The 23,854-nt window shown below is 38.7% G+C and overlaps 1 protein-coding gene across 1 annotated transcript in view; it reads left to right on the forward strand.

Annotated features, from left to right (window-relative positions):
• The window catches only part of Arhgef28 (Rho guanine nucleotide exchange factor 28), a 300,102-nt gene that overhangs the window by 373 nt on the left and 275,875 nt on the right, over positions 1-23,854 (forward strand). The gene's annotated exons all lie outside the window — the stretch shown is intronic.

Below are 23,854 nucleotides of genomic sequence, written 5' to 3' on the forward strand. Positions count from 1 at the left end.
GAGCGCTGGGTTGGTTGCCTGGTCGGCCGGAGCGCACCTAGGAGGCGGTGGCGGCGACCCCTGTCGTCCTGTCGGCCGCGCTTGGGGGTTGGGGGCTTGGGGCTGATCTCGAGTCCTAAGGGAGAACGGGAAATACATTGCACTCCAGTGGCGAACGGAGAACAGTGAAGGCCGGGGTCCCGCCTTCCCATCTGTGCCTGTGTTCTGGGTTGCCGGGTGTCGGAGCAATCCCAGATGCAGACCAAGCTCAGGCTCAGGACAGGAGCGCTGACATTTATTTCTTGTGGAAACCTTTGCTTTGTTTTAAAAAGCATCCGTGGACCTCTCGGTTGGGAGGGGCATCAGAATTCAGGGGAACTCCTTTCCCTTTTTTTATGGATTTGTTTTCCCGTGGAATACGTGGGGTGTGGACGGCGGTACCCTAACTATCCTGTGTCTAGGGCGTCCTAAAGGTCGCAATGACGGGTCTAGACGGGGTGGGAAGGAAGACTGTGTAGTACTGATGCTCTGGTCTCCTAGACATCAGATGGATTTCCAAGGGTGTCCACTTTAGGGGCACACAGAGTCCCCCTGTTGGTTACAGCTGGATGGCTGGAGGAAAGAGGTGACATCTGTATCCGCCCAGCTTCTCCCTCCCTGACCCTTGCCTGACTTTCAGTCCCCACAGACCAGAAATTTTGGAGTTTTACCACTAGATCACGCTTCTTGGGCGAAGAAATAAGAAATTAAGTGAGCGGCTTATGTAGAGCTGATCATTTGAGGTCCCATCTGTCCCTTGGTTTTCTGAAGTTCTGTCCTCTGGTGTTCCTAGGCCCTGCAGCTGTCTAGGTTAGCAAAATCCTGTTTTCATAGCAGAAACAAATCAGACTCGCCGCTGTCAGATTCTGTCCCTGTCACGTCCACTTTGCACATGACAATTCAAGCAGAGTGATTATTTCACCTGGAAAGGTTTCCATCTCTCCGCTCTGGGTTTTTAATCTGAAGGTTAATGCAAATAGGTATTTGCTTAATCTTGATAAATGGCCAAACTTAACCCCTTTGGGCTTTGGAGGAAAAGGAAGCAATGCTGTCAAAGTCATTGAAATTTTTAATGCAACATAGTGTTTCAGTGTAGTATTCTGAGATGGGCTTTGTATGTGATTATGTATGTCCATTAATTTTGATCAAATTGACTATGGATAGCGTCACACCTGGTATTTAGTGGTCAGGGAAACTGAGGCACAGAGCTAGCTATTGGGTGTGTGACTCAAATGGAGTATCCTGGCTAATGGGAGAATGGAGAACAGAGAATCAGTGTTTGTCTTGCTTTTGACTGTTTTCTTCCTTATCGAAAGCACATAATCTGACCAATCAAGAGCAGGTTGTGTAACTGAGGTGTCATTAAACTTTCTTGTGAAGTGCCGCTGTCCTCTAGGCATTAGAAATACTTAAAGGTAAAGAAGAAAATAGTAGCGGGTAATGGTAATTGGTAAGGTTCTATGAACTTGCCCTTCTTGGTTCTTCTTTGGTTTCACACTTTTTTTTTCTTTCTAAATTGTGGATACTGAAGAAGAGTTTGAAATATTTTCTAATTGTATTAGAAGAAATTATTCTTGTGGTTAAGACTTAAATTGGTCAGGAATTTCAGATGAGCTCTGACATATGACCTTCTTTAATATACCATGTGAGAAAAGAAATGTATTCTAAGAAGGTATTAAAGTAAATAGCAGACTATACTATTACTTTTATCCTAAGCATTCTGTACAAAATTGATCACCACCCTACTGCAACTTAAGCTCTAACTTCAAGTCCTGCCATGGTTTAATGACCAGGTGTTGACTCCAACAACAGGAACAACAACAATAACAACAAAAACTGGTGATATAAATGTTGGAAAACGCTTTCCCTACTGGGACACAGCTAAGATAATTCTGAATAGAGCATAAATTACTCTCCAACTCCCAGGCTGCCTATAATTTTATTATGCTTTAATTTACTGATCAGCTATGACAGGTCTGGTTTATGTAGGTTTGATCTAATTGCATTTGTGTTTGTGTTGCTTTTAGGGGAACACAGTAGCTACCCCATGACCTTAAATAAGATTTGTTATCAAGAGGTGAGCTATGCTAGATGAGGGTGCAAAATTAATTTTGCTACTGAGGGTGCAAAATTAAAAGCAGTAGCACATTTGAAATGAAGCAAATTTAGGGAAATCTTCCATGTTAGAGTAGTACCGTAAATATTATGCCACTCTGTGGGGCTTGAGGCCAGATCTCTTGCTCAGGCAAAGCTGGGCTGAGAGATATTTTTCTTGCTTATGAAGTGTAGATCAGGTCTTGTCTTATAGAGCATTTTGTCCTGACTGGATGGCACTCTGTCATTTTGTCTGTTCTCCACCACCCTTGGTTCTTTTGTTTTTATGGGATCAAAAAGCAGTTCTTAGAAGCTCAGAGAAATGTTACCCTCCTGTTATGTCACTGTGACAGTCTATCATGTGCCTCTATTTTTGTGAAAATTTCATGACTTACATTCATTCAATAAATATTTATTGGAGCTATTTGTGGTGGTGAACACCTTGTAAGCCCAGCACTGTGGGAGGCAGAGGTAGGAGGATGGAAAGTTCTAGTCTAGCCTGGGCAACTTCTTGACTTAGAGAGACCCTGTTTCAAAATAGAGATAAAGGGTTGCAGATGTAGCTCAGTATGACTGCCTTGGTTACTGCAAAAATAATAGCAACAGCAGCAACATACAAAACATAAAACCAAACACAAACAAATATTTGTTGAAGGCCTACTGTGTACCTGGCACTGCTCTTTGCTTTTTTTTTTTTTTTTCTCTTTGCTTTAATTATCTGTGCTGTTGATTTCATGTCTAAGGCAACACCTTATAGGCATTAGAATTTTTAGCATCTGTCACATTTTCAGAGTAGTCTTTCACATATTCCACATTAAGACATCTGGCTGGTAAACTAAGTCACATAACTTTTTTATGGGAAAGTGCATCCTAATTGACTCCTATTTTTCTCTTGAGATTTGATCTTAAGTACAATTGTAATTTGCTCATTTGTACTGTTATGGCTCCTGGACTTCTTCTCCTGGGTAAACAAGATAATGAAGTTTGACATCATTTTTAATATGAAGGATAGTGGAAAGGTAGTATAATTTAATATTGGACATTTGTTCCAGTGATGCTGATTTTGAATACTTTTATCAAAAAAGTATTTTGATTAATTTTTAGAAATTTATTGATCTTGTTCTAGTATTTTTTTCCTCAATTAGTAATAATTTTAAGTTTGATTTCTGTAGGAAGTTAACATAAAAGTGTTATTCCTTTAAGAGCAGAAGAAAATGTACCTATGAGTGAGGGCAGAACAGGTGGAAATCAGCAGTGGTACCTTTCTGCTGTGCTGTGTCTTTCTAAATCCAACACGCAGATAAGACTGCTCATTACAAGGGACTGGCTTTGTCTGAGTGCTGTCACATGGTAATTTTGCCTTTTAAAAAATATACACTTAAAATGTTAATATGTTTTATATATTTCCATCAAGTATACCCAGAGACCTTCCCTTAAAAATGATGATCAAGGGCCGGGGATTTAGCTCAGTGATTCTGCCACCTGCTTCATAAGTGCAAGGACCCGAATTCATTCCCCGGTACCAAAAAAAACAAGAAAGAAAGAAAAAGATGATCAAGAGATATATCGCGTACTTTAATAAAAGTCATGGTTTAGTTCTTGAATTCACTATCAAACACTGGTGACCATACCCTTGTTGCTTAAGACTGATTCCTTTTCTTCCATCATTTTATACTTTAAATAAATTATATTTCATGAACTCTAAAAAAGTGGCTTTGAGTGTGGACTTTGGAGCCAGATGATCTGGATTAGACAGTCCTGACTTTGCCCAGGCTGTGTAACTGCTCTCTATCTTTGTAATATGGGGATAGTAATAGTAACCTGCTTTATCAGATTTTCAATGAATTAATTTATAGAGAGCTTTTCTGGTAATGCCTGGCAGAGAGAGTCAGAAAGTGGTGGTAGTTATATTGATAAATAATGGAAAATAATCACTTAAAAAGAATAGTAGGACTGGGGTATATCTCTGTAGTAGACATGTGGTTAGCATGCATGAGGTCTGGGTTTGAGTCTTAGCGCACACACACACACACACACACACACACCACAAATAACATGACAACAGTGAGCAATGCAAAGGTTTTTTTCTAGGTTTTAGAAACCTGTGCAAGTGTCAGCATGATCCAGGGGAAGTTGCTTTAGGCTGAGAGTCCAAGGTAGGCATGGAGACCCTGGTAACTTCCCCACTGTGTAACCTTGGGCAAGTATGACCCATTTCTGGTCTTAGTTTCCTTATCCAGTAAAGTAGGAAAGATTAGACTTGATGATCTCTGTGACCCTCTCAGTTTTAACCTTCTATGTGGTCATGAAAATTGAAAGTGAGGAGAACATTTGCCAACTTAGCTTTCCTGTCTGGTCCACACTGTCAGGAATGTACAATCTACAGGGTCAGTACTATACAGGAGGCAGTTGTAAGCCTCTGAAGGAATGGTGGGCCCTAACTACTATTGATATTGTCTTATCTCACCTTAATTATAAGTCAGCAGGCTGAAGTGACTTATCTTTCTGGACTTGGTCCAGGGAGATTTCAGACATAAGTCTAGATCTCAGGTGGTTAGGTCAGATGGCTCCCCTGGTCCTTTGCTTGAGAGTCCTTAGTGGAAGAGGGTTGGTGCAGTTCTGGAAAAAAGAATGACAAGCATGCTGTTTCCTGATAGAAATAAATTAGTTTTATTTCATGATGATAATAATAAATTCTGGAGCAAAGGAAGTCTTCTTAAGAATTTCTAAGCATGGTGAGAACTAAAAGGTTTTCACAGGATCATGTGCTTCAGGTAAAGACCCTCTGCAATAAATTTCTGTCTTTTCCCTCAAGTGACCCTCTATTGTCTATGCATTATGGACTGGTTCTTTGTTAACGGTTTTCCTTCTTCTCTTGCTTCACCAGCTTCCTGGTTTGCCATATGAACAAGTGTTAGAGTTCCAAAGGTAGGAGGTGTTCAGTGATTAGTGAATCCATAGGCTATTTGCCTTGAGCCCTTAATATAGGATTTCAAGCCTCATTGTTCATTGGAACTACTTTGGTTCAGAATCTCTCAAGTGGACCTGGCATTGTTTTTAAAAGAGGAGGTTCCAAAATCTAGCTGGATTTGATTGCCATGTTCCTTTTAGGTGTTTCTAGTATTCTTCATTGAGCAGTGCTCAGGGAAAGGGTAGAGCTTGCTACTCCTCCCGAAGTCCTTTTGTGCTGTTAGTGTGCCAGCTGTGCTGGGCTGGCTCTTCTTGGGAGCACTGTAGTCCCTCAGCCAGGGCTGCTGTCTGTGGAATGTGCCATGCACAGTCAGCGCTCCATGTCTGTGAGCTCTGCTTCCTTGGAGTCAAATAGAAAATAGAAAAAAACAAATTTCATCTAGCCTGAACATGTACAGACTTTTTCCTTTAACATTATTCTGTAAACAATACTGGCTAACAACTATTTACATAGAATTAGGTATTATAAGTAATCTAGAGATGATTTAAAGTATATAGGAGGGTGTGCATAGATTACATAAAATGTGGTCATTTTATTTGAGGGACTTGAATTTTCTTGGGTTTCGGTATTCATAGGTGTCCCAGAACCAACTCCTTGTGGATACTAAAGGACAGCTGTATTTCTAATTTCTTTTACTTTGTTTAAGCCTTTCCTCCTCTCTAGGTAAAATCTGTTGCAATCCTCAAAGCCCAGCTCAAACCGCTTTCTTTCTGAAACCTCCAACTAAATTAGTAGCAACAGAGGTGTTTTCCTTTCTGAACTCCTATCACCCTATTGCTAGTCCCTTGTATTTTTCCCATGTCACCTGGGTTCATTGTGTATTTCTCTGTGTAAATCTCAACTTTCCAATCTAGTTGCAATCCACTGATGTCAGGGATCTTGGTTTAGGTTACTCTGTAGGGAACTCAAAGCAAAAAAACAAAAAAACAAAAACAAAAACAAACAAACAATATATATATATACATATATATATATGTATATATATATATGTTGGTTGGTTAGTTAGTTTGCTAATTGTCATCTCAAGTCCTTCTAACTCACAGCAATTGCTGCAAGACTAGTGGTGTTGTGTTTCTGTACATCAGGTGTAGTTTGCATTGGAAAATACTGGGATGTTGGGAAAGGAAGGTCAAGATTACTCAAGGAGTAGATGACTGGGCTTTCTAGATGTAGAGGAAGTCTCTGTGGACTTCTCTAAGGAAGTGATATCATTCTGTCTGGAGAATGAGTGAAATTCTTGATTGGAATCTGAATCTTTGGATTTAAAGAAACCTGTGTAGTCTCTGGCAGATGCACATTTTGTCTGAATAGCATAACTCCAAATGGGTGATTAATCTGTCCTTGAATACTTTTAGTGATAAGGAACCCAAAACCATAAAGATAATTCCAGTCCATCTTTGGAAAGCTTAGACTTTTAAAAACAATTCTTCTCTGTACTAAGTTTATCATAGCTTTGCTGCTTAGAGATCATTCTGAATAATTTTTATTATATGACAGCCCTTTACAGTTTTGAAAATTAAAGACATATTCTGCCTTTGCACTTTCCTTTGTTGAGTCTATGTAAATTAGGGAGCACAGAATCTAAGGTAGAATACTTCCTCAATAAACAATAGTTTGTAACTATTGTACTTCTTTATGGCATTATTGATATTTGCTGTTCACAGTCATCTCAAAATTATAGTCTCTTTTCGTACATATTGCCCTGAGCTATATCACACTCATGGGCTTGTAAAAATTTGTATTTTTAGTCCTATAAATAGAACTTAATATTCACCTTAAATGTCTTATGAATTTATCTTAAATAGTATCTTAAATTTATTTTCCTACATTTGACCATTTGTTCTAATCATTCAGAATCTTTTAGTTTGTTTATGAATTCATCATATTCACCACCACTTTTGGTTTCAAGTTATCCACTAGTTCAATACACTTTTTTAAAATGCCTTAAGGGTATTAAAAGAAACCCATATTCTAGGCTGAGGTCTAAGGTAGAGCAATTTGGCGTGTATACAAACTTCAGATAGATGATTATTAATTTCAGGTAGAGTTGTTAAACTAATCCAACACCTATCTGGACTAGCATCTGAGTCTAGATATATACTATGTTTATTCCACCTTGTCATTTACCAGTATACTAGCTACTAGCTTGTTATCACAAAATGAAATGGGTGCTTCTCCAGTGACTCATTCTTGGAGAACCCCTAGTGGCTCTATGTATTCTCTGCTTCTAATTTGTACCTGTACACCAGCCTTCTAATTACCTGTTCTACAGTCTCATCTAGAATCAAGGAAAAATGTGGGCTCTGTAGAATTTGTAGAATCTGCCCCTTTTGAAAATTGGAATAATATGTGCCTGTCTCCTGTAATAAATCCATCTGACTTTCTTCACAGTCTCTGATAGATAATGGTTAGGAAATATCATCAGATTCTTTCCTATTCTGGCATGTCTAGATACCTGAAACTTCTTCCAGATAACTTACACTCCTTTTTAATTGACTTTCTCACTTAAAGATGTTCTTTCTCTTTTCAACTGAAAAATAATTTCCCTTTAAGAGGAGACAAAATCCAAGTGGGCTTAGAGGAGTTTTCCTTCCTGGCTTATCATTATTCTATAGTTTGCCATCAGACCCATGCAGATGTATCTCTTCCTTGACACTCTGGCTTAAAAAATAAATTGAAAAAAGCATCTTATTATCCTAAACTTTTGGGGAAACTTCAGGTTGGGCCTTTATTCTGTCTGACACAACTCTTGAGAGCACAACTCCCTTTCATTTGTTCTTGAAAAGGGGCCAGGAAAAGGGCAAAAACAAAGCCATTCTTTTTTTTATTTGTACAAGTGCAAACAGCCCAAACCTAAGAATCAGGAGGTTTTGCTTTAGTCATGAACTCACTGAATGGAATAATCTCTTTGTGTCCATAGCATCAATATCTTTCCCAAATAGGAGGATTTTGGTCATTCTCTGAACAGTGATGTGTTTAAAGGTACTGGTTTTATTGATTGTTAGTAAATTTTGGTGGAGGTAGAATTTGGATGGGGTAGTGGTGGGGGAATGAGTGTCCAGGCTTATCGCTCTATGGAAGAGCACAGTGTGTCTTCCTTTTATTCTCAGAAAGCTGCCTTCGTGTATAAGATGCAGCTCTTCTAATTCTTAGTTACCTTTCACAGAGTTGCCAAGTTTGCAACTTGTCAAAAGTTCTCAGCAATGGATTTCTGGTTGTTGCTTTTGTACCAGTTATTGTAGGCCCTAGAGACTCAGCAAGTTTCCTACCGGGCACTCCCTATTCCTGGAGGCGGAGAATGATGTACAAAACTTATTATGAATGCTTTAATGGGGGTTTAACTTATTGATTCTCAGGGGAAGTAAAATAGAAGCATTTCTCTTCAGTTGTATGCTTGTCATATTAAATTATTACACAAAGTCCTTGCATACTGTTTTCTCATTTGATCTCCAGAGATACCTATAGTTTGCTTATTTATAATAAAATAGTGTCAAGGAATTCTTGTTATTTTATTCAAAAGGCCACAATTTAGACAGAAATTTGTTTATTATGAGACCAAAATCTCATGTCCTTTGATTCTTAGTGTTCTTATAGAAATGTGCTAAAATCCTTAATAAGGTGATAAACATTTCACTCAGAGATAACTTGGGTTATCTTCTTCATAGTTACAGAAAATTGTAGGGTAACTTTTCACTTGGGCTGACATAGGGGAAATTCAACTTTAATATGAACAGATTGAAGAAAATATCTTCTTGATAGAATGCTAAGTGCATTTTTGATATTGGTTTATTTTAAAATTAAAAATTAGGAGTAAGATTTTTTCTTCTTTATTCATAGTGGGAAGCTGTATCTTTATTATCTGTTACTCATCAGGTGTTTGCCCAAAAGGGTGTACAAGCAACAATAGAAATTAGAAGTAGGTAAGATTTCTGAATTTAAATGAATTTTAAAGCAATCTTTACAGTGTGAGTTGAAATTGATTGCTGGTGTTTTGTGCCATTCATTGTAGCTGGATAATAGATTATGTCCAAGAGAAGGGTTTTGGTTGTTTTTTTTTTTTTGTACCAGGGATCGAATTTGGGACCTTGTGCTTTCAAGGCAGGCGATGGAACCACTGAGCTAAATCTCTGGCCCCAGGAGGAAGGTTTTAAAAAGATTATCAGTTTGGATATAGCAAAGGTTGGATCAGAAGTGGAATTTGGGTTGAAATCTTACACTGTCCTTGATATGCTGGCGGGGGGGGTCATTCATGTCACCTCTCTGGGCCATGAATCTCTGCTGAAACTCAAGTAGTGAAGGCCAACCTATCCTCATGGTGTTTTCAGCTTTCAAGTTTTGCTTCTCCTTGGAGGGAAGGATGATATCTTAAGCCTCCTTAGATTATGAACATTATACTTGGTTTCCAGAGCACATCACAAACTTGACTGGAAACATCTGGTGAAGTTCAGGAAGCTGAGTTTAAATATGGCATTTGAAGCTGAGTTTGAAGATGGTTTTATGTTCATAGGGAGAGATGATTGCTAATACTCTGAGGTTACTCAGTCACAGCACCTCATGTTGTTATTGCCAGAATACTTCTTAAGCAGTGAGGTGGAATCAGCCAGTAATAATCTAGTAATTATTTTTAATTGAATTCTAAGAGAAATGAAATGAGTACTAATCTCATTTTAGCTGAGGGAACTTAATGTACCTAACTCCATTTAGGTTGGGTGGAGAATATTTTCTGAAACGTATGACATTTTTGATAAATGTCAACTCTCAGCTAACATAAGAATGTTTATAATGGTTCATTCACTCTCTCTTTCCCCTTTTCCCTACCTTCACACCACTTTTCTGTCAAGGAATGTGGTGGATTTGCCTTCTGTTTGATTTTTCAAAAAAAAAATTTTTTTTTTCCAAAAGGTAAGGACAAAGCTCTAAGTATTGTATCTAAGTATCTAGGCTGCTAATGTTTTTTTTTTTTTAAGGCAGGGTCTCACTACGTAGTTGAGACTGACCTGGAACTCACTATGTATCCGAGGCTGGTCTTGAACTCACAGCGATCCTCCTGCCTCAGCCTCCTGCGTGCTGGGATTACAGGCATGCGTCATCACGCCCGGCCCATTTTTTTTTTTTTTAAGGCAGGGTCTCACTACGTAGTTGAGACTGACCTGGAACTCACTATGTATCCGAGGCTGGTCTTGAACTCACAGCGATCCTCCTGCCTCAGCCTCCTGCGTGCTGGGATTACAGGCATGCGTCATCACGCCCGGCCCATTTTTTTTTTTTTAGGCTTCTAATATTAAAGAAAAGAAACTTGTGCTTCTGAAAAGCTAACATTTTTAAAGCATGACATTCCTTCAACTTTCATAAAACTTCAAGAGAAAAATATCCTATTGTATATAGGGAATTTGGACCTTGGGCATTGTTTCAGTTGAGATTTTTACTTGCTGGGTATAGACAGTGTAAGCCCTAATGGCATCCAGTAGTTCTTTCAAAAGTTTTTCTGCTTCAGGAGTTTCAGGGCTCTGTTTGCATTTGAGTCTTCATTGCGTTAGGTTTGGCTAGGAATTCCTAGGAGGCGGGCACGTGCTGGGCAATGGGGGATCAGCAATGAGAGGCTTCGGTGTAGATCTTAAGGAGTTTTCAATGCTGCAGAGCCAGCCACCATGACAACCAATACGTACACGTTAATGTGGAGATGGTGTGGGAAGGGTACTCTCAGAGGCCTGAGAGGAGATATTTTTGCATAGTCACGCTTGGTACAATAGAGATCAAAGTATTGTTTAATTTTTGCCTCCTGTTACAGTGTTTCAAATGTAATCTATGTGTCTGCTTCAGTGATGATATAAAAGCTGGAGTGAATTTATGATGTAGCCATGGGAATGAAAATCTGTGTACTTCATGTTAGTCTATAAATGTAATTGGAGGAATATCTTTCAGGTGTTAGGATTCAATCACAAATTTTACACTGCCTTCAAAATTGCTTTTTTGGATACATGTAATCACTTGTCAATACTTTGTTTAAAAAAAATCCCTTGCAAGGTTGAGCTTGTAAATAAATTGAATGTTTACGGTAGCTATTTGGCAACAAAGAAAAAAGATAGTTCTTGTGTATAACAGTTTGTATGGGCTGGAGTGTGAATCAGTGGCAGTGTTTGCCAAGCATGTGGGAGGTCCTAGGTTTGATCCCCAGTGCCACAAGTGTGTGTGTGTGTGTGTGTGTGTGTGTGCGCGCGCGCACGCGCGTGTGCGTGTACACACATAGACATAGACACACAAACAACAATAATTTAATTTGTTTTGAGTTATTTTGGCAGTCTGTTTATTATAAATTTCTATATTAAGTTTGTATGGAAAAAATCTAATTACTGTATCTACTTGTAGACATGAGAACTGAATCAACTTTACCGAATTCTGGAAATGTCTGACAATGGTCCTGCTATTTCTCTTGATATGCATGCTGGTGCACACCTGTAATTCCAGCGCTCAGGGATGCTGATGCAGGAGGGTTGCCAGATTCAAGACCAGACTGAGCAACTTAATAAGATCCTCTCTCTAAATGAAAAAATTTAAAAATAGGCTGGGGATGTAGCTCAGTGCAAAGGACCTGCATTCAATTCCAAGTAAAGAAAAAAAATTGATTCTCATGTTGCTGTTACTGAGGAGCAGTTCTTCTGTCCACAACTCAATTAAACTAAAGGCCACAATTTAAGCCAAAGCTAAAGCAGGATGTGTGTTACATTGCATTACAATGTATTATGTTGCCTTAGTGACATGAAAGAGTGCTGTTGGAAACACAGTGAGTGCATGCTGGTTTCTATGTATTTTGGGGCACAGGGTGATTTGAACAGCTTAGTACTTAAAAAATGAAATCCCTCTGTGCCATAACTGAAGATGGCTACACTTACAGAGCATTTAAAGTCACACAGTATTTAGAAGATACTAATTGAATGAATCACCAGCTCATGTGTTGTTTTGACAGGAAGTGTATCATGTCTCAATAATTTCCTTAACATTTTTTCCTGCCAGGTGCTTATTTTCTTCTTGTTGTTAACTTATTCCCTTAGAATTTCAAGTATGTAGTTGGTTTTCCGTAATGATACACTGTCATGGTTCTTTTTTCCTTTTTCCCCTTCTTTAGAGTAGCCAATGCACATTTGTTGTACGTGAGCAGCTATTTCAGAGGCAGGTGATGGCCAGGCAAGATACCTTTGTCTGGGGAGCAGATCTTTATGGCCTCAGCACACTGGATTTTACAAAGTAGGTTGAAAAATGTGACTATTGACAGGTTATATCTAATCCCAAACTTACATGAAGTATTGTTCATTCAGTAACCTATGGAGAGATTAGAGAGGGCTTCATTTTTCTATTTTGTGTGTGTGTATCTGTCCATACATGTATGTAATTAAGCAAAAACCTATTTTTATAGTGGGTATGTTACCTTGAAATAAAATAAATTAGGAACCACCATTTTTCTAAATTAAAAAATGACACAAATGTGTTCCAACAGGCATTTATAGTAGTTCAGAAAGTTGTGCAGCTGTTTGGAATATTTATGTGTTTACATGGATATTTGGGTCTTATTTATTTAATTTAATTTTTGGTACCGGGGATCGAATTCTGGATCTTGTGCTTGTGAGGCAGGTGGCGGAACCACTGAGCTAAATCCCTGGCCCTGGTTCTTATTTTTCTAACTAGAAGAAACTGTGTGTATGTGTCTGTAATTATATATGTATATATGTATGTGTGTGTGTGTGTGTGTGTGTGTATATATATATATATATATATATATATAGTCATAATAAAACACTTTGTAATTTCTATTAACTTGTATAAGTGACTCATCAGCCCATGGCTTTTTATAGTTTGATATATCTTTTGTGTGCATGATTTACTAACTGGGATAAGTTTTGGTTTATATCCCCTATATCACTTTATTGAATATAAAATTATCACATTTTGGGTACAAACACATAGTAATTTCTTCTATAAAAACACAGTATTTTTTTTCTGCCGTATCCTTCTCTATTTGTAATGTGGGATTACATAGTACAGATAGTGAGCATTGCTTCACTAGACATTTAAAGACATATAACTTTGTTGTGTATCCCATGTAACACTGGAGATTATAAGTAATTTTAAGAAGGTATACTTATGAGAGTTGACATTTTTGTAATTAGAGACAATCCTACTACTCAACATCAGTATAAGGTTTTAATTGCACCCCAAATTAGCTTTCAGTATTATGTTGTAAGTGATGATACCTAGTCTTTAGTTTCCTCATCTGTCACCTTCTGTGCTCTGTGATCAACATGCATGTATTGCAGATCAGTAGCATGTACGAAATGAAGAGCCCTGAAGAAAGCTAAACATACTTATTGAGCAAATTTCATGTTATCTGGATCAGAATGCCATTTAAGTATCAGTTTGGCAGGGCTTTGATATTTATAGTGCGAAAGAAGATTTCCTCAAAAAGGTCAAATGGTCATATACTGTGTTGAAACAGAACTTTATTCTATATCACTAATGTTGACAAAGTTCTAAAAAAAAGGAAAAAAAGAAAAAAAATATTCTTTTACAAATAAACCAGCTAAGGCTTCTTTATAAGTCAGCCAGCTAAGGTTTTATTTATTAATAGGCTACTTGTGTTTAAAATGTAACTAATTTAAAAGTACAGAGTCTCAAAATTAAACTTGAGATTAGAGGTACAAACCTAGTTTAACTTTAGATGAGTATTTTCATTCCCCAGTTTCCTTACCTATGAAACGAACAACATCAGCCCCTCTAGGCAAAGCTAATTTTGCTGATCAAATGAAGTTATAGATGGAAACACTTTGAAAGTTTGATGATATATAAATATAAAACCAAAAACTACAGCTCTATTGTAGAAAGTTATTTATGGCTTAGGTTTACTATTGCTGTAAGTACATATAATGGAGAAACAGTGAAGACGATAAGTTGGTACAGTGCCAGTTCCTAAGTCTCTTTGTTAATTTAACACTTCTGCCATTAAATAATGTGTAAAAAAAGTGTGGAGCCAATTCAAATTAGGGGAAGAAAGTCTCAAAGAGGTCTGTTGTGTAAGAAAAGGAACTAATGAGTGACCATAGTCTCATAGGAATCCTTAGTTCTGTATTCATGGTCACAAAAACACTGTTCTTGTTTTCTTCCACTGTTTAGCTGAAGTATAAGGCCACTTGAGAAAAAGCATTTCTGAGGCATTTTATTAGGCCAGAAATCCCCCTTTCAGGAAAAGTAAGTTACCACCAAAGGTATTTTGTGTGAGTACTTCTCTCATTTGTTGGTGGGATGTGTGCATTTACAGGCTTGCCAGTGCTGGCCTTGCTCTTCCATTGAGAAATTGACAGTTTTATGGCCCCGAAGCACCCAGTGTCTGCTAGTTCTTTAAACTTGGTGACTGAAAGACCCTTCCTCTTGAATTGGTTGGCATAATGAAAACGTGTTGGTAAGGAAAAGAAAGTTTTTTGCTAATATCTTCTGGATTTAGAGTCATGCTGAATTGTAACAATACACTTTAAAAAATCAGTTGCTCTGCCGTATTGGAAATGCTTAAGGTGCAATACTTTCTACTGTTCTGGAGTCTTGAATTTTTGTTTTTCCTGGGAAGAATCTGGCTCCTTTATACATTTAACAAACATTTCCTGTCTGGACCTTATCTTCTGGGGCTGCATGGTATTCCCACTGCAGAAGATAGGGATCTCTAGTGATTTGACTGGCTTGTAAACATCCTTTCACACTTGTAAATATGATGCTTCCTTGGTTTTGTCACCCATCTGAGCATTTACTCCAGCATTTGGGTCCTGTTATAGAGAGTATCTTGTGACATCTTCATCAGCTATTGAGAACTATTTTCGTTTGGTGTTCTGGAGTTTGTTATTAATAATGACTGTGATGATGACCATTTATCATCTGCTTTCCCATTTAAGGCCCTGCCTTGTGTGTTCATGCAATTTATTTTTAATTCCTGTGACAAGCATACTATATATATACATCTATATATCTCTGTTTTTCAAATGAGGGAGTTAAAGAGCTGCTAGGTTAAGCAATCTACTCTAGGTCCAATAGTTTGAATATTGATCCCTGGTCTGGTTGACTCTAGAGCCCTTACTCTCTATACTTTTCCATGGTGTTATTGGGTAGTTCCTTAGAAATGGCTCACCAAACCATAAGTATTCCAGGTTTCTCTTGCCTTATATAAAGAATTGGACAAGCCAAAATGGTGCCAAAAGTTTATTGGAAAAGTGAGGGGTAAAGGGGTAAGGGAAAAACTAGCTCTGTAGACCATACTTGGGTCAAACAATGAGAAAAAAGTGAAAAAGACCAAAAATAAAGGTACATCCTGGATCAGGGAGACTCAGGATGGGCTACTATGAGGAGTCATGATAGCGAGCTCCTTCTGGTCTAGTCTTCTTTGGGCCATTAGCATCTGGTGAGAGTGTGAGAGAAATTCTGCATAGTGGTGCTGATAATCATCCTGCACAGTCCTGGAATCTTGAAATTGACAGATCCTGCCCACTTTTCCGGCCAGCTTTTCTAGTCCCTAGTTCCTGTGTCAGTGGGGTTGCTGCAGAAGGCTGGGAGGGCTGCACAGCTTGTCCAGATAAAAAGGAGACCAGTAGAGGTTATGGCTTACTTATCAACTGGTCCAAAAAGTTTTCACTGACTATTTATTTTTAAATGTCATCATAATGGAAGTAATTGCCTCATCTCTTTTTAATTATTATGGTCTGTGTAAGATGCCTGTCTGTGTTTGAGGATCTGGCTTATGTAGTTACCCTAAATCTTTCCAGATTAAAAAAAATAGAAGTTAATTCTTTTTAAAATCTCCCCTCAAGCTCATTGGCTTGACACAACTCTGTCAAATTATGATTTCTCCAACTTTATGGCTATTTTTTGGAAGAAGAGCTTCAGAAAACTCTAGACCGTAAATTCTGACCTTATAATACCCATGTTCTCTTTTCAGCATTTTAAACCCATCCCAGGGATCTGTGTGCATTTTTAAATGTGTTTTGAACTTGAAGGTGATTTCTCAGTTACTCTCAAGGATTTGTCCTGTTTGCTATTGTTCCACTCTACCACTGTGCATTTGTTTTTTATTGACCTTGCCTCTGTCCCCTTGGGTCTCTTAGTTTTCAGTGACATCTGAAGGAAAGTTGGACATGCTTCCCTCCTCCAGCCCTCATGCTTCAGGCATCTCCTGCAGGGAATTCAAAATTACTTTAAAAACTGATTTAAGTCATTCAGTCGCATTCTTGCAATTTAAACAATATCTGTCATAGTTACTAAGCTGCTCAAAAACAATTGTCTGTTGCCCTAAGTTCTGAAACACTGGTGCCATCACTATTACTTTTCAATAATATCTATGCACATTGCAAATTAGCACATTTTAATGATTTATTCTTTAAGACCCTGTTGAGTTCAACTGGAGTTTAAGTCTGACAGCTCACCGGTATGTATTTGGGCCCTGCATGTGCTACATAGGTTCATTCTGAGAATAAATTCACAGACGTTTGGCTTGCCATGGGTTCATTTTGTATCTGATTTTTGTAGCACTATTTGTCACTGTGTTTAAACAACAGGTTTGAAATAAGAAATGATAACAATGATAGTAAAGACCAAAAACTGAGCTTGAATTGTTGTAGATCTGCCATTCTGTGTTTGTATATTGAAAAGTGGTAGAAAGTGGTGAAGCAGAGTGAGAGCTATGTTATTTAATATTTTTATTTCCTAAGTGAAAACTTGAAAATGCATCTTACTGAATTTGAGTAGCTCTCACCTCAAACTGGAACTTAGCTTTAAAAATATTTTAAAACTAAAAGATGAGTGAAGAAAACACAGCTCCATTTAGGATTGCCTTCATTTTACCTTTGGAGATAGTTAAGAGCTTTGTTGACATTTGCAATGTTACTATTTTCTATTGGTCTGATCATTCATATATATGTCAATAAAATCTTCATTGCACTTTTCTGCCATGATTACTATGCATTTCCTTTTAAGAATATTACTAAAAATTCTTTTGTTACCTAAAGGATATGAAGCAACCCACGCATGTAGGTATGAGGTAGACTAGAATACCATGCTGGGATCACTTCATATGTCACTCTGTTTTCCCACTGTTCATGATCTGTGAAGTCAGTGAAAATCTAGAATATGAATAGATATATATATACACACATATATATATGTGTGTATATATATATACACACATATATATGTGTGTGTGTATATATATTTTTTTTTTTTTAATTAGCAGGCCCCAGGTTAATTTCTGTAGAAATCTTGCTGTCTCAACTATGTTCACTTGTGGTTTTGGCTTGGGCTGCTGGAAAGGCTTCCTAACCACAGATGCTGTTTCCAGACTTTCCTTTACCTGTCTGTAACACCATGCATAGCCCTCTCTTCTCTCCAAGTGAAGTTTCTAAAGCACAAACCTGACCATGCCAGCTTTCTACTTAGACTCCTCCTCCCTGGGATCCTCTTAGTCTTCAGTTCTCATGACCACTGGTCTGGCTTTGGTGTTCCTGATTGACCTTGGCTCTGCCAGGAAGATCTCCTCATCCCCATGAACACACCTGGCTTCTTGATTTTCCTCCTTTGCACTATTGTGGCCTCTGCTTATCTTCTCTTTTTCCTTTCACTCTTTTCTGCAAAGACCTGGCTAGATGCTGGTTTTTTTTTTGGTACTGGGGATCGAACTCGTGTCCTTGCTCTTGCGAAGCAGGCAGTGGAACCACTGAGCTAAATCCCTGGCCGTAGATGTTGTTCTTTAGGACCTGTAGGGCCTGAGTCAGTCACCACCCATTCCTCGTGCTCCCTTAGGCACCTGTGTTCATTTCCACCACAGCACTTACAACACCATGTTTTCATCACTGGTCATGTGCTGTGGTGACTCCTCCACTAGACCATTGGCTCCTAGTACCTCACCTAGTGCTTCTTTTTTTCCCCTAATACCAGGGATCGAACTCAGGACTTTGAGTTGCCGGGCAGGCATAGTGCTGCTGAGCTACATCCCTGGCTTGCCTAGTGCTTCTGCAGACTGGGTGCTCTCTACAAATGCTGCACCAGTGGATAGATTGACAGCTGCAGATTCCAGCCACCTGAGGTACAGTATGTACTGAAGGGTCTGTGGTCTAGGTTGGTCTTTTCTAGGGTAACTGGAGTAGTCCAAACCAGGTCATCATTAGAACCACCTAAGTGTTCTTTGGACCACAAACCCTATGCACTGGGAGCACTTCCTTAGAATCTTGCAGGTGGCTGGGAGCACTCCTTTAGAATCTTGCAGGTGGGACCCAGGAATCTGTGTTAAGTTCCACTGAAATAGATTCATTGTTTTGTCTAGGGTACTTTTTACTAGAAATTATGGTTAATTATTATTATTGTTTTCTCTCTGTCCACTTGCTTGCTGATCCATGCAAGATATTTTAGTGGTATTGCAGGGTTTCTTCTGTGTAAGACAATAAAGTTTGTATATCTATCCATTTACAGTTCACACGGAGCTCCTATTAACATCCCATAACAGTTCTGGGAAGTAGGAAGATGGGTCAGATTATACCATCATTTTAAAGATATGGAAACTGGAACTAAAAATTTAAGTAGCCTGCTCAAGATTGGTTATTTATTTATTTAGAGACAGGGTCTTGCTGTATAGGCTGGCCTTGAACTCATTATACATCCCAGACTTGCCTCCAACTTGCTGTGTTCCTCTTGCCTCAGCCTTCCAAACACTAGAATTATGTTTTTAAAAAGCATTTATATAATTAAGTTGTTAGGGTTCTCAATCACTAGCATTTTTAATATTTTACAAGTGTTAGAATTTCTTCTCAGGTTATTTCCTTAATAATGAGTAAAATGTATGCAAATCTTGTAAAATAGCATACTCCAGTGGTTTAAAGTTGTAAAAAGTTCCTATGAATTTTAATCTTATCTTTACTGATTTCAATTTTGAACAAAACTTCAGTGGAATTATATCTTATTATATGTGATCTTCAGAAAATATGGAGAAGAATGAGAGAAAATGAAGTATTCTAATCAAAATGGGAAATGCTATTATTACTAATAAAATTAATGCAGAGGTATTTTGAGCAAAAGCTTTGCTTTAAAGTCTAATGATAGCTTTGTCTCCTTTTTATTCCTCATTTCTCCCTAGATTTCTTGTGCATTCTTGTTTTCCTACTATTTTTTTTCCTCATTGAGTTTATTGGTACATTTTAGGTATACAGTACAGTTACATTCATTATTGGGATCTTGTACCTTTACATGACAGGTCTTGGTTCTAATTTTTTTCTCCTTGTCCCTGCCCTCCCTTCACCCCCTCCTCCCATCCCCATTTACAAACACTTCATTTCCATTTCTTCATTCTCCTATTTTTTTCTTTTCCCTTAGTACCTTTCCTCTACCCTTCCCACTTTCCCTACACCTTTAGCCCCTTTCTTCCCATTTCACATTGTCAATTATATCATTAGGATCTTAGGTACTATTATAGTTTATTCACACCAGAGAAACTATTCGGTATTTACACATGTGTGACTTATTTATTTCACTTAGGAGTATATCCTCAATATGTATCCATTTTCCTATGAATGACTCTAATTTCTCATTCTTTATGGCTGAGTAATATTCCATTTTATAGAAAAACCACATCTTCTTTATCCAGTTTCCAACTGATTGGCAAATGGGCTGTTTCCAAGTTTTAGCTATTACAAACTGTGCCACTATAACCATAGGTGTGCATATATCTCTTTGATATGATTCTTTTGGAAAGATACCCAGCAGAGGGATGGCTGGGTCAAATGGAACTTCTAGTCCCACCTGTTTAAAGTATCTCCATATTGATTTCCATAGTGGTTGCACCAGTCTGCACTCCCACCAACAATGGAGAAGGGTACCTTTCTCCCCACAACCCCACCAACATTTGTTATTGTGTGATTTCTTGATAGCAGCCATTCTTTGTGGGGTGAGGTGGAATCTCAGTGTTGTTTTCATCTGCAACTCTCAAATGACCAGTGATGTGGAACATTTTTTCATATATTTACTTGCTCTTTTTACTTCTTTGTCTGAGAAATGTTTTTCCCTAAGGAGAGCCTGGAGAGTTTCAGTAGTGGTTTTGGCTCCTGTAATTTTGATTAATTTTTCTTCTTCCCTCCTCTGGGAGGGGAGTATACCTTCCCCTGGCTTGAGAGTGGATGTCTGTGATCACTGGGTATATACACAAATATGCACCAGAAATCTACATCTTTGGTTCGATTCTGGTACCGTTTTTAAGCACTGGTGAACGGAAACTGTTAATGACAAGATTTGGCAGAAACACTGACACCTCAGACTCAGGTGACTGAACCTGAACCTACTCCTTCTTTGCTCTGCCTCCTGTCTTCCCTCTCTTACTGGTAGGCACCCTTTGCTAAGCCTCTCAGAGTTTGCTTTTATATCTGCCTCTACTTAGTCCCTAGGATAACTTTACCTTCAGAATGGCCCTTCCTTCTGCAGGACCTCCCTGTAGAAGTCAGTCAGTGCACTGGCACCACAGTGATCCATCTGAAAACAGAATGATTGTTCCCTCCTTCGTGTACCCTTCAGTAGCTCCCCATTCCTAATGACACAAGTTTAAGATTCTCAACCAACATCCAAAGCTTTCTGGGATTTGACCTGCCTTTGAAGCTGTGTCCTCTGGTGTTTCCTGTTTCCTTGCTCCAAGTCTCTGTTCCTGTTTGAGAGCCCACTGTAGGCACACACTGTGGATCCACTGGTCCTTGCCTTTCTGACCTTCCACTGTTATCTTCTTTGCCTTTTCTTCTTCCAGTGGTCCTTATGTCAGTGCACACTCTCCTTCCCTGTTTGACATCTGCTCTTTATGACGTCCTTAAAAGTATCATGTCCTTTAGGAGCCTTTCTCTTATACCTTCCTCTATTCACTAGAACATTTTGATTAACTTTAACAAAATTTAAACAGAAGTTTAAATAAGATGAGTTTCTCTTAGGTAAAGGTCTAAGCCCATAGATACCTGGAGAGCAGGTGGCTTGCTCTGTGAGGCTCTCCAGGGGTCATGTTCCTTCTCCCTCGTCCTGCTGCTATCCCCAGGGCATCCTCCTTATTGGCTTGTTTGCAGCTGGCTCCTCACCACTCATCTGCATTGAGCCTGAAAGAGCAGGGAAGATGTAGAGGGTGTGGCCTTTCCTTTGAAGAGCTTAATTCAGACACTGTGTATAGTACTCCTGTTTATATCCCATTAGTCACCACTTCATTGTGTGCCCACACCTAATATCAGGGCAGGCTGTGTGACACAGTCCTTAGTGCAGTAATTTCTTCCACAAATAGGATGTGAGCTGTGCATATGATCTAACATTTCCTAATAATTATATTACAAAGTAAAAAGTAGTAAGTAATATTAATCCAGTATATTTAACTTACTGTAGCCAAATATTATCATGTAACCTGGAAGGCTAGCCACAATCCAGTTCTCAATATTCACATGTGGCTAATGGCTATCATCCTGGGCAGTAAAAAGCTTCAGTTGGTTGGCCACACATTCAGTGAACACTGAAGGATCCTACTGCTGACATAAAGGGGAGAATCAGTACCAAGGACAACTGTAGTCACTGTCACATCCTTCTTAGTCTCTGCTCACACCTGTCCCAGTGTAATCCTATTGGGTGTTGCCTGTGACACCTTGTACATATAATTATCTATGTGAGTGTGTCATTCCCATCGGATTGAGTATATGAAGGAGGAAAAAGCTTAAGTCATCTTTCCTTGAGATCTTTATTCGATATTTAGAACATTTTAATTATCTGATAAGTTTTTATTGAGTGATTGAATTAATTGAATGGGGAGTTCATAAAATTATGCAACTATTTTTATTATTCGTAGTCAAGTGCTATGTCCCCCTTTTTTAATGTTTCATACTACTGTTCTTAGGGAGATGAATTTACTCTGGTGGTTCTGTTTGGATGTCTTGCCATTAACTCACATTCAAGGATGCTTTTGGTTCACATTCTGGTATGATGGCAGGTTTTCTGGTTCCACAAATAATGCTTCAAGTTTGTTTTTGGGTTCTTTTTGGTGGTGCTGGGGCCTTGAACCCAGTGCTTTGCACATGTTAATAAGGCACCCTACTTGTGAGCCATATTCCTAGCCTTCACAAGTAATGTCTTAGAAATAATATGTTCAGGGTTGAGAAAATTCATATTTCCTCTGAAATACAGTCTTGCTCTTGTGTACTTTTGTACCATGAAGAAAAAAGACAAAGCTGTATACATGTGGCCCTTTCAGGGAAAGTTCCTGTCTAGATTCTGAGGGAAAAAATGCCATTTCTGGAAAATATTATTATTAGATTTATTGCTGTCAAAAGATGGAGGCCAAAGACAATATTTCATATGTGAAACACAGAATTACCAGAAGTCAATACATGAGCAAAACTTATCAGTGATTCCTGGAATTAAATGAAATGTAAACACTACTTCTCATTAAATGAAATGGAAGGCAGAATGTTCTCTAAATGGGTTAAATTCTAGAAGCTGTTCTTGTTTCTCCCCTGGCTGCAGGAGTGGCTTCCCTGGCCTGGCCGCGGTGATATTATGGACAGTAGAGAGAGGAGGTAGGAGTGGAAGGTTAAAGGCCCAGGACTGTGCCTGGACTTCACTCTTCATCAACAGCTTCCTTCCCCTATTTTAGTCTTCTGTGCGAACTGACACATCTCTTTTCCTTCTCATAAGTGGTTCTTGGGATGAGTCTCACTTCAGTGAGCTTGTGACATCCTTCAGGAAAAGAATATTTATAGCACTAATAATCATCACCACCATTACCATGACCATGGTGTTATAGTGCATATGTGTGCTTGGCTCTTGGGGTTTTATGTTACTTATTTATCCCTACAACTATCTTGTAAAATAGGCATTAATATTATCCCCCTTTCATAGATGAGTAAACAGAGGCTTAGACTATGGATTGCCTAGGGTTACAAGCCAGTGAGTTGCTGAACTGGATTGACATCCATGTCTGAATCTAAATCTTAGGCTCTAAGCCATTATATGATCTGCTTCTAAATACTGCATCACATGTGTTTTCCTTCTTTCATTGCACGCGTGCACACACACACACACACACACACACACGAATAATGGTGGTGATGGGGAAGGAGATGGAGAGAAAACCAGGAGCAGCTCATCCAGAATAGAAAGGGTCAGAGTTTGGATGAGGCTTTGGGGAATGAGGATGATTTCTTGATAATCATGGAGCCAGAAATATCACACTCATTTATCGGGAAAGGATTAAGTAGATGTTGCCACAGGTAGTTCAAACTCTCCTTTTATTGATCAGACAATCAGAGCTCGGAGACATGAAGTAATTTACCCAAGGACATGCTCCCAAGGAGTAAATTAAAATGAGCCAGGTCTTCCATCTTTCTCTTTGGTTTGCCATTAATTTTATTTAGTTATACAGCTTCAGTGTGACCTTTTAAAACTTCATAATCAACCTTTGTTTGATATTTCTGCTCTGCGTTTCTACTTGCTACCAGTAGAAAAAGTGTCTGGAAAGTATTAGCAGGGAGTATGTGCTTGCTGGAGGAATAGTAGCAGGGTAATGGAGAAATCTGTTCTTCAGCTGTTCGAGGGGTAAAAGGTAGGCAGTGACAAGGAAAGGAGGTTGGAGGACAAGTACTGGGTTCCTTGGCAGTGAAAGGAAGCAGTGACCCCTGGAGACACTCCTCATTGTGTTGTGACCCACACCCAGGCCCTGTTTGCCCCTTAGCTCTGTGTATGTGTAGACAGAAA

Source organism: Fukomys damarensis, unplaced genomic scaffold (genome assembly GCF_012274545.1).
Source record: "Fukomys damarensis isolate Sample0158 unplaced genomic scaffold, DMR_v1.0_HiC HiC_scaffold_1, whole genome shotgun sequence".
NCBI classification, from domain to species: Eukaryota; Metazoa; Chordata; class Mammalia; order Rodentia; family Bathyergidae; genus Fukomys; species Fukomys damarensis.